Genomic DNA, 15483 nt, shown 5'->3' on the forward strand with positions numbered 1-15483 from the left:
GATTCAGCTGCACTGTATGTACACTGTGCTTTTAGAGCAGGTGTATTCAACCCATAGGCTGCACATGACCATCAAAGTCCATTTATACAGCATTTTTATATTTCAGTACTATACACTTGGTAATATGGATCACATTGTAGTCACAATAAATGCTAAATTCTATATGCAATCTTTGACAAGTTGTTGTGGGCCAAAAGAGCCAAAAGGTTGGACTCCCATGTTCTAGAGCATGAAGGTCATGCTGTCAGTAGAACACATAGAGGAACAGTTTGAGACAGGACTTAAAATGCATTAGGTAAATTGTTTGTTCAGAACATATTTATAAAAATCTGTAACTTAAAGAAGTTTCTTTCATGGTTGCTTAGTATAGTCATGGCAGCACACTTACAAACATTTCTTAAAATGATCAGCCACCAAGGAAAATTAAAGCTGAAACAAATCAGTGAATAGTTCCTAATCACCAGCTGAAGAGATATTTCAGATACATAGTTAAAAGACTCAGTAGAAGTCTGTATTTACTTTTTTACCCTTTCCCCTTTTTTCTCTTTATATTTATATTTTCACCTTTCCCTTCTAAGTTCCTTTCTTTTTTCTATTCTTTTTTTTCTCCTGTATGGTTTATGCTTCTATGTTTTCTGTTTGTGGCCTCATAGGGATTCCTTAATTCCATATGACATATTTGGCAGTAAATACTTGACTGACCCTAGCCAAAAAGCTGAGTAAAGAAGAAAGTTTGAAAACAATTATTCCTCTAAATCAAACAAAACTAATCTGTTACTAAAATCAAAATATTTTGAGTTTTCTTTTGTTTATTTAAGTTGAATTAAATACATTCCCAAAATACTTGAAACCTCCACATGATCTTTGCGGTATGTAAACAAGGGATGAAGTCAGGAATTGTAGTAGATACTTTGGATTCCAACTTCATCACTTTGAAATGAGTAAGAATATTGATATGTGTACATGCACGCATGTATGTATCTATGTATATATGTATACAGAACTTTATATGTTCATATTCCTGCAATATATACATTATTATTGTCATTGCAGCACTTGTACCATTTTCTCTGAAATTGATATGGTGCTAAGTATTAATTCATTTGCTCACTCAGATTGAGTTTTGGGGCCTAACAACATATTTAGATAAAATATTTTCAAGATTTTAAAGTGGCATCTAATTGGTTGAGTTGACCCTTCAATTGAACCATTCTGGCTAAAACATTATACTTTATATGAATTCTAAGGTAATAAAAAGCTCTTCACATGTTGTAGTGTTGAAGAATTGTGCCCAGACTACATTCCTAATTCCTCTAATGCCAGGAAAAATGGCCTAGAAAGAATTACAATTATTTAAGAATGTGATTAGTATACTTGTATAAGCTAGGAATTCCAATTTGGGTGATGGGAAAATCATGACAAAATACAACCATTTCCACTGGGTCTTATACTATGTAGCTGAAATATCTCTTCAGCTGATGATTATTTAGTAACTATTCACTGATTTGTTTCAGCTTTCATTTTGCTGGGTAGCTGATTGTTTTAAGAAATGTTTAAAAGTGTGCTGCCATGACTATACTTAGCAGCTGTGATAGAAATTTTTTTAAATCATATATTTATAAGGATGGTTTTTAAAAGAACAATTTACCTAATACATTTTAAGTCCCTGTCTCAAACTTTCAGATTGTTCCTCTCATGTGTGCTACTGACAGTGTGACCTTCAGACTCTCTGGCTCATCCATCATACATTGAACTTTTCACTCTATTCCATACTCATCTCATTTTTACAATGCCTCCCCCCAAAAAAAACCCTTTGTCCAGATCCCTGTTCACCACTCACTAGGGATTCTGTATTTGTGTAGCTATATACAAGAAAGGAGACAGAGGCAAGTAGAGGAAAGAATAACCATTCTCTATCATAAAAAGAAAGCACTGATGATCATGTATTATCTCATCTAGCACTCTCTTCTCATCATCTTACATAATAAAACTTGCAACTTTTTACTCCATTCTTGAGTAACTATAGTTAGATTGCTCAATAATAGTGAAATATATGAATATGCATTTACATATATACACATACATATACATATGTGTATATGTTAATGCCAAGAATCACACATTCGGAGAACTCAATACTAGATGAACCAAATGATCCTTTGGACAATATTTCCTGGAACCAGGGCTCCATGCCTCTCCCCAGAAATCTCTCTACCATAACACCCACACTCAAGTTATTATACTCATATCTTAACTTCATACATTTAGATTCTTCCCTTGTGTGAAATGATCTGATAAGTGATCTTTTAGCTCTAATTTTGAACAGAATTACATTTCCATACTGCTCCCTGGTTAACTGTATACTATGAAAGGGGAAAGAGAATAAACTTTATCCATTTTGGTAGATAAAATTTGTGTATTCTTTCATACTTTAGAATGTAAGCTTCTTGAGAGTCTTTCAGGACTGTATTAGTACCTTCTGTATGTAGCACATTTTCTGGCACATTATTGATGCTTAATAAATACTTTACTAATCAAACTAATCTTAGTTCTTTCTCATAATGTATGGTAATCACAGCAGAATCAAATATTTGGCTTGATCAAAACACTCATTATAAATGCATTTTGCCATGCTTTGTAATGATAGCTTTTACAGTGAAAAGGACATTAAAGAAACAAGTAGACTAGTTCCAATAAAGCTAGGCTTGTTGAATGTTTAGATTCAATACTATCATGTTCACATTAACATAGCCTGACAATCTTTGCCAGGAAAATGAAACTCACAGATACTGTAACCCATATATTGTCTTTTACTCAAGTTATATTCATTAAACATGGAGGGGAGGTAAATCTCTAGCATTCAGCTGGTATGAGGTATATTCAGTATTTTAGGTCTAAAACCCTTTCTTCTGCTTGGTCCCCCCCTCCTCAAATCAATGTTTTGGTTCTATTGCTCCTGAGTTAAGTTCATGTTTCCCCACTTGATTTACTAAATCTGGTATTCCTTTTATCTCAGGTTTTAATTTTGTATTTCTTACCAATTGCTGGATCATATCTGCCTATTTTTTTCCCTGTAAACCAAGCTGCATTCATAAAATCTAATAGCTAGGGGAGATCCCTACTGTTTAGAGCACTATCATCTTCCTAGTTATTTAGGCTCATACAGAAATGACATCCTGAACTGCACTCACATTCTCAACCCACACATTTAATCTGCAATGTTCACATCATTTCTACATTTACAATAACTTTCACATATATTCATTAGTCTCTATTCATATAGTTGCTACTTTTTGAGCAGATCCTTAATACCTTACACTTTGACTGATATAATATCTTTCTGGCTGGTCTTCTTGCTTCAAGGCTTGCTTTCGTCTATTCTTGATTCAAATGTCAATGATTTTTCTAAAATGAAGAATGACAAGTCATTCCCATAATCAATAAACTCCAGTGACATTCAGTTATTTCCAGCATCAAATATAAAAGCTTCCAGTTGATATTAAAAAATCTAAACAATGTGCCATATCCAGTGTTCTTACACTTTACTCCTCTTTTGTTCTCTTCAAACCAGATTCACTGGTCTTCTTGATGTCCTTTACATAAGCTATTCTATCTTCAGGCTCTATGCATTTTATCTGGTTTGTCCCCTTACCTGGAACAAGCTGTCTCCTCACCTCTGTTCCTTTAAGAAACATCTCAAATCAGACCTTTTACATGAGGCTTTTCCAAGTCTTCATTCATTCTTTTTCCAAGTGCCTCCTCTTTGGTAGTAACTCCCATTCACATTGAATAGTAAAATCTCTATAACTATCTACACACATATATGGATGTCTATATATGCTTAGATAAATATGCATTAGTGAATAGACAGGGAGACAGATAGTGAGAGAGATAAAGAGGAAAAGAGAGAGATAGCCATTTGCTATTTATATGTTAATTGCCCTGACTTTCTTGAAAGGAAAGATGATGGTTTTGGCTCTTTTTGGTAAACCAGGACTTAGTGAAGAAGTTAGATGGTATGATAGTATACTAGACCTGGTAGAAGGAAGACTTGACTTGAAATTAAGCCCCCCAAACTTACTATGTGACCTTAATCACTTTAGTTTTCTCAACAGTAAAATAGATCATTATGGAGACCCTGACCCTTTGACTGACTAGCAGCAAGACCCCACCACTAGGACCAGCCAGAAGCAGGGCTCTCCCTTTATAGCATGCCATAAGCAAGACGTCACACTAAGGGCAGGCCAATGAGAGGCCCTGTTTCTAATAAAGTCCTCTTCCCAGAGTAAGCTGGCAGCTAGGTCCTGAAATCAATAAAAGCTTATAACAAGGCCTTGAGTCCAATTATAGGAAGCTAAGGACAGTGGAAAAAAATAGTGCCAAACTCTTACATAAAAGTATAAATTCATAAAATAGACAGAAAGCATGAGCAAAATCCTTTTGAAAAGGACTTTACTATAGATTGTTTTTATGGTGACAGGGAGGACCAATGACCAAAAATTAGAAAACAACAGAGTCAAAATGTAAAATGTAAAACCTCACAAAAGAATTTCAATTGGTCTCAGGTTCAAAATGAACTCCTGGAAGAATTATAAAAGAATGTAAATAAGGCAAAAAAGAAATATAGGAAAAAGGTGTGGAACTAGAAATAAAAGTAATAAAGAGAATCATGAAACAAAGGCAAAATTTGATAAAAGAAACCAAAAATGGAAGACAATATAGAGAAATTCACCTCCAGAAATATCTTCTTCAAAACAGAATTGCCCAAACTAGAAAAAAAGATCCAAAATTTCACTGAAGAAGATATTTCCTTAAAAATTACAATTGGACAAGAAGAAGTTGATGGCCCAATGAGGCAATAAATTATGAAAAAAAATTCAAAAGAATAAAACATTTTTAAAATGGGAAATTTCTCATTGAAAAAGCAACTAACTTGGAAAATACATCAAGGAGAAATGATTGAAGGATTAATGAAAATTTTCTGAAAACCATGATCATAAGAGAGCTCAGAAATTATCAAAGGAAACTGCTCTGAGATTCTATATTTAGAGAACAAAAATAAAAGTACAGATTCACTGGTTAACACCTGAAAGGAGATAATAAAATGAAAATTCCTAGCAATAACACAGCCAAATTTCAGAACTCTGAGGACAAGGAGAAAATGCAACAAGCAGCCAAAAGAAAGAACAATTTCAATATTATAGAGTCACAGAGAATTGCACAGGATTTAGCCACTTCTACATTAAAGAATCAAAAAATTTGAACTATGATATTCTGGAAAGCAAAGAATTTTGGAATACAATGAAGAACCAGTCACTGAGCAAAACTGAAGATGATCCTTCTGGCAGAAAAATGTCTATTTAATGAAATAGAGAATTTTCAAGGATTCTTAATTAAAACACCAGAGTTATATGAAAAATTAATTTTCAAATACAAGATACATTAAAAACATAAAAAGCCAAAAAAAAAAGAAGAAATAGAAAACATGAGAGATTTAATAAGGGTTAAATCATTTGTTTTTCTACATGGAAATATAATATTTTTATCTTTTAAGAAGTTTATCACTATAAAGGCAACTGGAAGTAAATAAAGGCAGTGGGTACAAGTATGAGATCATTGTAATGAAATTATGTCTAAAAATAAAAGAAAATTTAAAGGGTGAGAAAAAATTGTACTGGAAAAAGAAGGAAGTGGATTAGAATGTTGAAAATTAGAGCACATAAACGAGTATAAAATAGCTATTATAATGGTGGATAAGATGAATGGCTGAGCAATGATTGAATTTTATTCTCATTAAAACAGGTTGAAAGAGTGAAAATAGATATAGATTTAGATACAGAAATCTATTATACATTCTAGAAATCTCAGATATAGAAATCTATTGTATATTCTAGTGAAATAATAAAGGACAGGGATAGAGAAGGTGAAGTCTGCTAAAAGGAAGTGTGAACTTGAGTCAGTGATCAGAAGTAAAATACTATGAGGAAGGAGAGAGAGAGAGAGAGAGAGAGAGAGAGAGAGAGAGAGAGAGAGAGAGAGAGAGAGAGAGAGAGAGAATACTATATACTATGGAGGAAAATAAAAACTTAATTATTATAACTTTAAAAAGTGAATGCAGGGGCGGCTAGATGGTGCAGTGGCCCTGGAGTCAGGAATACCTGGGTTCAAATCCGGTCTCAGACACTTAATAATTACCTAGCTGTGTGGCCTTGGGCAAGCCACTTAACCTGATTTGCCTTGCAAAAACCTTAAAAAAAAAGTGAATGCAAGGAACTCACCCAGAAAATGAAGTAGATAGCAGAATGGCTTAAAACCCAAGATTTCACAATCTATTGTTTTATACATTTGAAACACATAGACAAACAGAGTAAAGATAAGGAATTGGAGCAAAATTCATAGTAATCATAGGCTTAGACAAAGCAAAAGTAAAATTAGATCTAATTAAAAGTTAATGGACTATCTTGTTATAAACAAGTAATATAAATATTCATCATATATGAACAAAAATCAGATAGCATATACATTTTAAAGGAAAAGATACAGGATGTAATCGACAATAAAGTTTCACTAGTAGATCTCAACTTTCTTGTATCAGAACTAGATAAATCTAAAGAAAAAAAGAAATAAAATAAAGAAATTAAGGAGGTGAATAAATTTCTAGAAAATATATGAGAATAAAAAGAGTATACATTTTCTCAGCAGTATTTGGCACCTACAGAAAACTTACCATTCATAATGGCATGAAATGCAGAAAAGTAGAACTATTTAATGCACATTTAAGATAACTAATTTGATTTATACAGAAGGAAAAAATACTAGTATTAAAAAATGAAATGAGTGAATTCACCATAAAAAGAAGAAATTTAAGCAATTATTTGGAGTTATTTTGCTCAATTATATGCTAATATATCTGACAATCAAAATGAAAAGGATGAAAATTTATGAAAATATAAATTTCCCAGGTCAGAAGAAAAGGAAATAGAATACTCAAATTTATAAAAAATAACTAGAACATGACTTCAATAAATTCCCTAAGGAAAAAATCTCTGGGGTCATATGTATTCACAAGCAAAATCTAATAAACAGTTAAAGAACACATAATTCTAATACTATGTAAACTGTTAGGAAAAGTAGAAGTGCTACCAAATTCCTCTTAAAATACAAATAAAATGTTAATACCTAACCAGGAAGAGTCAAAAGAAAAAAGAAAACTATAGATGAATTTCATTAATGAATATTGAAGCAATAAGTTGAAATAAAACACTATCAAGGAATTTACAGAAATATAATACAAGGATCATGTGAATTTTATACCAGGAATGCAGGATTGGTTAATAATTGAGAAAACTATGAACATAATTAATCATATCAATTAAAAAAACAAATCATAAGGATATTTTTAAAAGATGCAAAAGAAAAGGTTTTGATAAAATACATTCCTACTGAAAACTTTAGAGAGCATAAGAAAAAAATAGAGCATTCTATAAAATGATTAAGTACTATCTATCTAAAACTATCAATGGACATTATATGTAATGGAAATAAACAAAAATCTTTCCTGATACAATTTGAGTAAAGTTGCTCATTATCACCTCTATTATTCAATATTGTACTAGAAATGCTAGCTAAAGCAGTAAGAGAAGAAAAAATAAATTAAAGGAATTTATTTGAAATAAAACTATCAGTCTTTGCAAATGACATGATGATATATACTTAGATAATTTCAGAAAATTAACTGAAAAAAATTTAGTTGAAAAACAGTAGGGCAGCTAGGTGGTGCATTGGTTAGAGCAACAGCCCTGGAGTCAAGAAGACTTGAGTTCACTTCTAGCCTCAAAGGCTTAGTAATTAACTAACTGTATGACCTTGGGCAAATAACAACCCCATTACCTTACAAAGTCAAAAAGTCAAAAAAAGAAAAAAGAAAAAGAAAAGCATTAGCAAAGTTGAAGAATACAAATAAACCTACATAAATCATAAGGATACACACACAAACACACACACACACACACACACACACACACACACACACACATATATGGATATATAGATATATAGATATATAGATATATAGATATAGCTACCACAGACCAGAAAAAGGAGTTGGATTGAGAAATTGCATTTGAAATAATTGTAGGAAATATTAAATATTTGGGAATCTATCTGACAAGACAAACCTGGCAACTACATGAACCCAAATTCAAAAACTTTTATCATAGAGAAAAAGTCAAATCTAAACAACTGAATTTTTTTCATTGTTAAACTCAACCAATATGGTAAAAAATGTCAATTCTGACTTAGTTTACTCTTTTCACAGCAATAATAATAATATTAATAATAATAGACAATGCACGTATATAATACATCTATTATAGACAACTATTAAAATGAAATAGCATTCAAATTAAAAAATGAAATATGCAGGAATAAATATATTAAAATGCATTGATTATGTGCAGGTTCCATTATAAAGCATGCTTTCAAGCTGGAAAAATAAATACTTGAAGGAGTATTCTATTCTTGTGATTGGGCTGTCAATATTAAAAATGAAAAAATTAGTGGAAGTAAATTTGTGGTGCTCATTATCACTACTATTATTCAATATTGTACTAGAAATGCTAGCTAAAGCAGTAAGAGAAGAAAACAGAAATTAAAGGAATTTAGATGAAATAAAACTCAATTTTTGCAAATGGCATGATGTTAAACTTAGGTAATTTCAGAGAATTATTTAAAAAATAGGTCAAGCTATGAAAGAGATACTAGATTCAAATCATTAAAATGATGAGAAAATTCATTATTACTGGTGTTTCTCTTCTTCCTTCTCCTCTATCTCCTCTTCTTTCTCCTCCTAATACTATTAGCAAGCATTATTATTGTACTTTAAAGTTTTCAAAATATTTTACATGCCATTTTACTTGATATTCACAACAGTCTTGATAGGTAGAAATTATTATTGCTATTATCATTTTTCTGATGAGAAAATGAGACTTAGACACATTTTCTAAGATATTTGTCCAGAAACTCTCCTCTCTCTCATACATGTATATATGTAATACATTAATACATTCCTCTTAGCTTCTATTACTTTGACACTTTAAATATGCATAATTCCTATTTATCTCCCTATTTCCCTAATAATAAAGATAGAGCTTTCTTTTTCATACTTCTATGCCAGATTAGAGAATATAAAATATCATAGAGATTTACAGAAATATTAATAGCATTATAAGGGAGTACAAAGAGAATCTGTAGATAAGAATTTTCCAATCAAACATAAGGGAAGTAAAAACAAATAAGGAATCATGGTCAATAATTTAGCTATTATTTTACATGAGGGAAGAATTTGTAAACAGAATAATTAAACTTTGATCCTCTTATATTCTTCATACTTTGTGGGGAATGATATTAAATGGAAAATATTCTAGTAATCTTTGAATATTTAAGGAAGGGTGGAGGGCTCCCCTAGTATCCTGTTTCTCCAACAGTCTAATGCTGAAGGGAAATTAGTACTTATAGTTCAATCCTGCTCAATTTATTGTATTTGTGATGCCCAAATCAAGAACACAATTTCACTAGAGAGCAAACTGCTTTCACAAATCTCCAAAGAGAACAAAGGTATCTAAAATAAAAAGGAAAAAAAAAAGGGAAAAGATGCATTTGCTTGTGGGTGTTTTTCCATGCACTTTGAGTCTGTAGGCTCTATTAAACAAAGTCATGTGTTTATTTCTTTTTAAATTCATATGAGTTTATTTGACCAGGAATAAGGAAGGAGACAGGTGAAATGAGCATTGAACATGGTATCATGACTTAGGTGTCTACATCTGGTTCTACACAAGCCAGTGGTGTGACTTTGAGCAGGTCAGGGAAATTCTCAGACTTTTCATTTGATAAATTAGATTGAAAATAATGAATTGCCAGTATCACAAAATTATTATGTGGATCAAAACTATGTATTTATAAAGATTTATAAAGATACAAATATTAAATGTAGCATCAGTATCTATCTAAATCAGATTCCTAAACATAGTGCATACAATCTAAATATAAATATAAACATATATATGTGTGTGTTTATATGTATGTTTCTGTGTGCTTCTACTCCCATATATAGACTTGCTATCTGACTATGTATGCATGTATATATATATATATATATTTATACACACACACACATAGATATATGATAGAAAGATAAATAGATAAATAGATTGATAGTCACTTTGTCCTATGATAGGGTGGTAAAGAAGAAAAGTAGAAAGGTCTTTAGCAGTGCCAAATGAATAAGACATTAATTCTTATACAAGGAACTCAAAGTACTCAGAAGCTGGATAAAGTTATTCTTTATGGTTGTTTGAAGATATCTTGCCCAGTCTCTATTAACTCTGGGCACTGTTGTCACATTCTTAAAACTAGGATCAGAACTAAATGAATCAAACAAAAGAACAAAAAGGAGTCAAGCTTACATCCTTATTTGAATGACATAATTTCTTGGATGCAGCTGGAAAATATGACTGCATAGCTAGGAAGATAGTGATTGATCATCCAAGAAGAAGAAATGGGTTACTTTTCAGTCATTTTAGTTTGTATTTCAACATAAAAACAAGATATTTAGGTGTCCTACCTCCATGCTTGTTAATATACAATGTGCAGTTCAAAGCCCTAATGAGATAGACTGATTGATTATTTCTTGCTCCTTCTATGCATTTGAATTATTATTTCCCCCTTAGATTCAGAAAAAATGATCTATATAAAATAAGTGATAACATAAGGAATATGAATGATCATATTTTCTCAAATCAATACTATTAGGTGCCTTTCTTTTGTAATATCTTCAACAGAACATTGTAGGCTTTAATGTCACAAGCTTTTCATGGTGAAATATGCCTTGGAAACAAGTAATACAACTAGAAAACAGGAGCCTTTCTGAATTAAATGTTGAAGCAGAAAAAGGGCTCATCAAAGAACCTGAAAAAAATCAGGCTATACCAAATAACTGCTCTGGTTACAGTTTGTTTACAGTTTGGTGTTGGTTGTTTTTCTCCCTCTTTAGGTGAAGTTTCTATTAAATTTTGTACTGATAAGCAGAGGATCATCCCTCCCCCTTACCGTCAAGAATTCCATATCTGTCAAAATTTATTTTTTTCCTTCCATTTGATGTATTTGGGGAAAACAAAAGCAAATTCTGGAAAAGAAGTTGAGCAAAAGGATAGAATCATGAGGAAGTCCATATATAGAAATAAAAAAATGTATGCTTAACCCTTCTTGCTATTTGTGAATAAGATTCAGAAAAAATTTCCATTCTCATCTCATGGGAGAATAGCAGTACTTGGATATTTCCAGGTGAAGTTAAGAGCTGCTGACTGAAATGAATGGGAGAAAAGAAAAGCAGCAGCAGATTTTGCTTAATCACAACTAGATAATGATGGGCATTGTTGCAACAGCCTAAAATTCCTTAGTAGTCACAAGTTCCTTTCCTTCTATGTAGTTGTTAGTCTCTGAGATCCTTTATGCAGAGATCAGAAATGATCGTGTTTAGTAAGTGTGAAATTATGACTGGAAATTATAATAACCAATGAGGAATCAATATGCAGGTAGTCATAATTGGATTAGGACAACAGCAGGGGTAGGACCGGAAAACCTCATTGATAAGTAAATCTCAAAAACAGTTCTAACTTCTGATACACATCCCAACTTTCTTTGAATTCTTATACTTAGTATCCATGTTCCCAGATGGATCCTAGAAATGCAACTTACTGCTTAATCTTTTTGATAACTTGTGCTTTATTTAAAAAACCATGCAATAATAGAAAAAAAGTTTTTCCAGACAGATGGTTGGAGTGAAGGCTATAAGAATCCTATTGTTTTCTACAAATTGAACTCCAAATTATACTTGTCAGAAGTTTCCTTCTTGCTCAAATATTTGAAGCAATGAAGTTTAGCAGGGCAGGCTGCTAGTATATACAAATTAGACAAGATTTTCTGTGGCTTCCCACATAACACAACCTGTAGAATGCAATGTAAATGATTATGCCTGGATTTTATTCATAGACCAACTTTCTATAAACCCAGGTTTTTCAGTGTTTGTTTTGGCAACACTCCTGGGTGGGTTGTTAGATGACCTCTGAATGATCATATTTTCTCAAATCAATACTATTAGGTGCCTTTCTTTTGTAATATCTTCAACAGAACTTTGTAGGCTTTAATGTCACAAGCTTTTCATGGTGAAATATGCCTTGGAACCAAGTAATACAACTAGAAAACAAGAACCTTTCTGAATTAAATGTTGAAACAGAGAAAGAGTTCATCAAAGAACCTGAAAAAAACCAGGCTATACCAAATAACTGCTCTGGTTACAGTTTGTTTACAGTTTGGTGTTGGTTGTTTTCGCCCTCTTTAGGTGAACTTTCTATTAAATTTTGTACTGATAATCTTGAAATCGCAAATGTTCACTCATTCCCTGTAGGATGGAGTGCTTTGGTAAGAAGGGTTATAAAGATGAGAGGATTTAGCAGTGCTGTTGGGCTTCTGTCGATTTGAATTTTACTTCATTTTTGCTTCTAAAGCACACAGATAGACACTTGCCAGATGGGTACCATAAAAATAAAAGCATAACTTGCTAGAAAATGAGGATGCATCCCTTTGTGGAATAAGACCTATAATCTTTTATTTATTAAGATGTTATGTTAAATATTTGAAGAGATCAACATTTAATTTTAAAAAATCTGTTGAGTTTGAAATGAGCTCATGGTTTATGGATACCCAGCAAAATGACAATATAGAACACAAGCATTTCTGTTGGCTAAAATATTTCTTCACTTGCTCTCATTTAGCATCATTCTGACCACTGGGTCAATTATAATGAACTCAATCATAGATGTGTAAATTAAATGACAGTAAGTTTTTATATGTTAAGATGAGAAGAATAAAACAGTTATTTTTTTCTGGTTTGATGAATAACAATTGAATTTGCTAGCATGTTAATGCTGATCTTTTCTTTTTGAAACAAAGCATATTTAATTCCATCTTTTAATGCCCATTCCCTGGAGAAGAGAGGAGATACATTTGACTTTCATCTTCTTCTGCAGGTTAATCTGTTTCTAGTTTCTTTCCACACTGCCCTCTGCTACCTAAATTACTTTATTGGATGAAGAAGAACAATCTCACAGCAAGAGAAAGGCCAATCTCCTGGTACAGGGCAAGCATAGTGTTTCTAGATAGATTCTTGGAAATCTTAGCAAATTATTTGGTTCATCAACAGTATCTAGTAAAATAGTTGTGAATTCCAGGCAGATTAGAGAACAACTATTCCCATCTTCTACATCATATGATCATACTGTATGATTTTTATAATAACATGCCACTGCATGCTAAGTTGGAGAGAAGAATCAAGATGGATGACTACTTGGCATTTACTTAAGCTCTTTCACAAATTATTTTATTACATTCTATACTGGTTTGATATCCTTACCTTAAGGTTGTTAAAACTAAATCCCAAGAACAGATTTAAAAAGCTAGCACATTTATGATAAATTGTGGTAAGTCTGTTACTGGATAGTATTAGGATTAACTAAGCCAGATCACTTTTGATGATTCAAGATCATATTTAGCACAAGGGAAATGATAGACAGGTCAGGTTGAACAGGAAATAATGCGATGCATAATTCATTCATTTAGCATATATTGAGAGTTTACAAAATCACCAACATTGTTCCAGGCACTGCAGAAGAATCTAAGTTGTATGAATTTTTAATTTTAAAAAGTCGCTAATAGCCCTAAAAACTTCAGGGCTTAACCAAGATCATATGGTTAACATATGTTTGTAGTAGGATTTGAAACCTCTGACTTTGAGGTCAGATATCTATTCACTTTGCACATAGAGGGAAGGATATGAAAAAAAAACAATGTAGAGAGGACTTGTTCCTTCTTTTGTTTTGAAAGTTGTCCAGTGTAGGTCTCATCTTGTCTCACTCTTACAAGTATTCTAGGTTTTGTCTTATTTGATTTTCTCTTATCTTTTATGTGAGTAGTCCACAGAAACCTCTGTGTCTCTTTTTAAACCCCTTATAAATTTTCTGTTTTTCCTTAGAGGAGGTTGGTGACTTGACCTGTGACTTAATTGGTTAAGTCAACTCCACCAACAGAGGTCAACACCTTCTCTGAAACTTAAAAATCAATGGTAAATGTTTTACCCTACTGAACAGGATAGAAGGATGTGAACAGAAATGGGTGGGAGGGTATACACAGCCTGAATATGTCAGAAATTTTCCTAGCTTCAAAGTATCTACCAACAAACTTTCTTTTTTTTCACTTATTGCTTTTATTTTTGACCTCATGATAGGGATTTGAAGCTATTGAAACTTAAAAACCATCAAGCTTAGTCAAGAGCATCATCATACTTTTTAATCCAGCACTACTTTTTGCTGGGAAAAGTTTCTTTTATAATACTGATTTGTAATTTAATTTTATCATTTTTAAATGAAATATTTTCATGTTTGTATTTAGAAATCTATTGTTTAGAATCCTATTGTTGGATTTTGTTTTTGAGAGATACAATTGTTTACGTTGTATTAAATTTCCTGAAAGATCTTGTGCTTCCCAATCCTCATTAAATACACATCTCTTTCATCACCTCAGTCCTCCCTAGAGTCTGAGGAGTTAACTGCCCATAGTTTTTTTTTAAATGAACTCTGAATTGCTTAAATTTTATTGAAGATTTTAAAAGAAAACTTTAAAAAAATAACCAAACACACACACACACACACACACACACACACACACACACACACATTTCATAATCCATGTACTTGTTTTTTCTATTTCAAAATTATTGAACATCTTTAAGGATATGACATAAAAATCTAAGGCATTTTTATTAAATTAAAAAAAGTTAAATAGACAAATTGACATCTTTCCCTTAAAGTAAAGGGAGATTATTCTTAAACATAATTTTATAAGAAAAATAAATGTCAGACCTAGAATTGGGTGGAACATATTATTCAGTTAAAACAATAAAGCAATGTTTATCAAAAGAAACATGTTCTAGACATATAAAAATGGGAATCATTTAATATTAAAGTTGGTGTCTGTGTGATGTAATTTTTTTCAGTGAAATCTACATGCTTGTCTTATTATGCAAGTATTACTTTTTATTTTAATATTTTTTCCAAGGGTATGACTTGATCAAGGTCATATACCAGGTACTTATTAAATATCTAAGGTCAAATTTGAACCCGAGTCCTCCTGACTCTAGGACCAGTGCTCTCTATCCATTTTGCCACCTAGTTGTACCTATTTTAATATTTTTCATACTTCTTACACTATGTCTGGTTACATGTAATTTTTTAAAGTTTTTTAACTTTTTAAATGATTTTATATTCTTATCATTGTCCCAATATAGATACAAGATTCTATTATTTTTTATCTTTAAACTCTAAGAGAAACACTTAAGATTTTAAAAAGTTATCATGAGATCCAACACTTACT

The sequence above is a fragment of the Macrotis lagotis genome, chromosome X (assembly GCF_037893015.1).
Source record: "Macrotis lagotis isolate mMagLag1 chromosome X, bilby.v1.9.chrom.fasta, whole genome shotgun sequence".
Taxonomy (NCBI): Eukaryota; Metazoa; Chordata; class Mammalia; order Peramelemorphia; family Peramelidae; genus Macrotis; species Macrotis lagotis.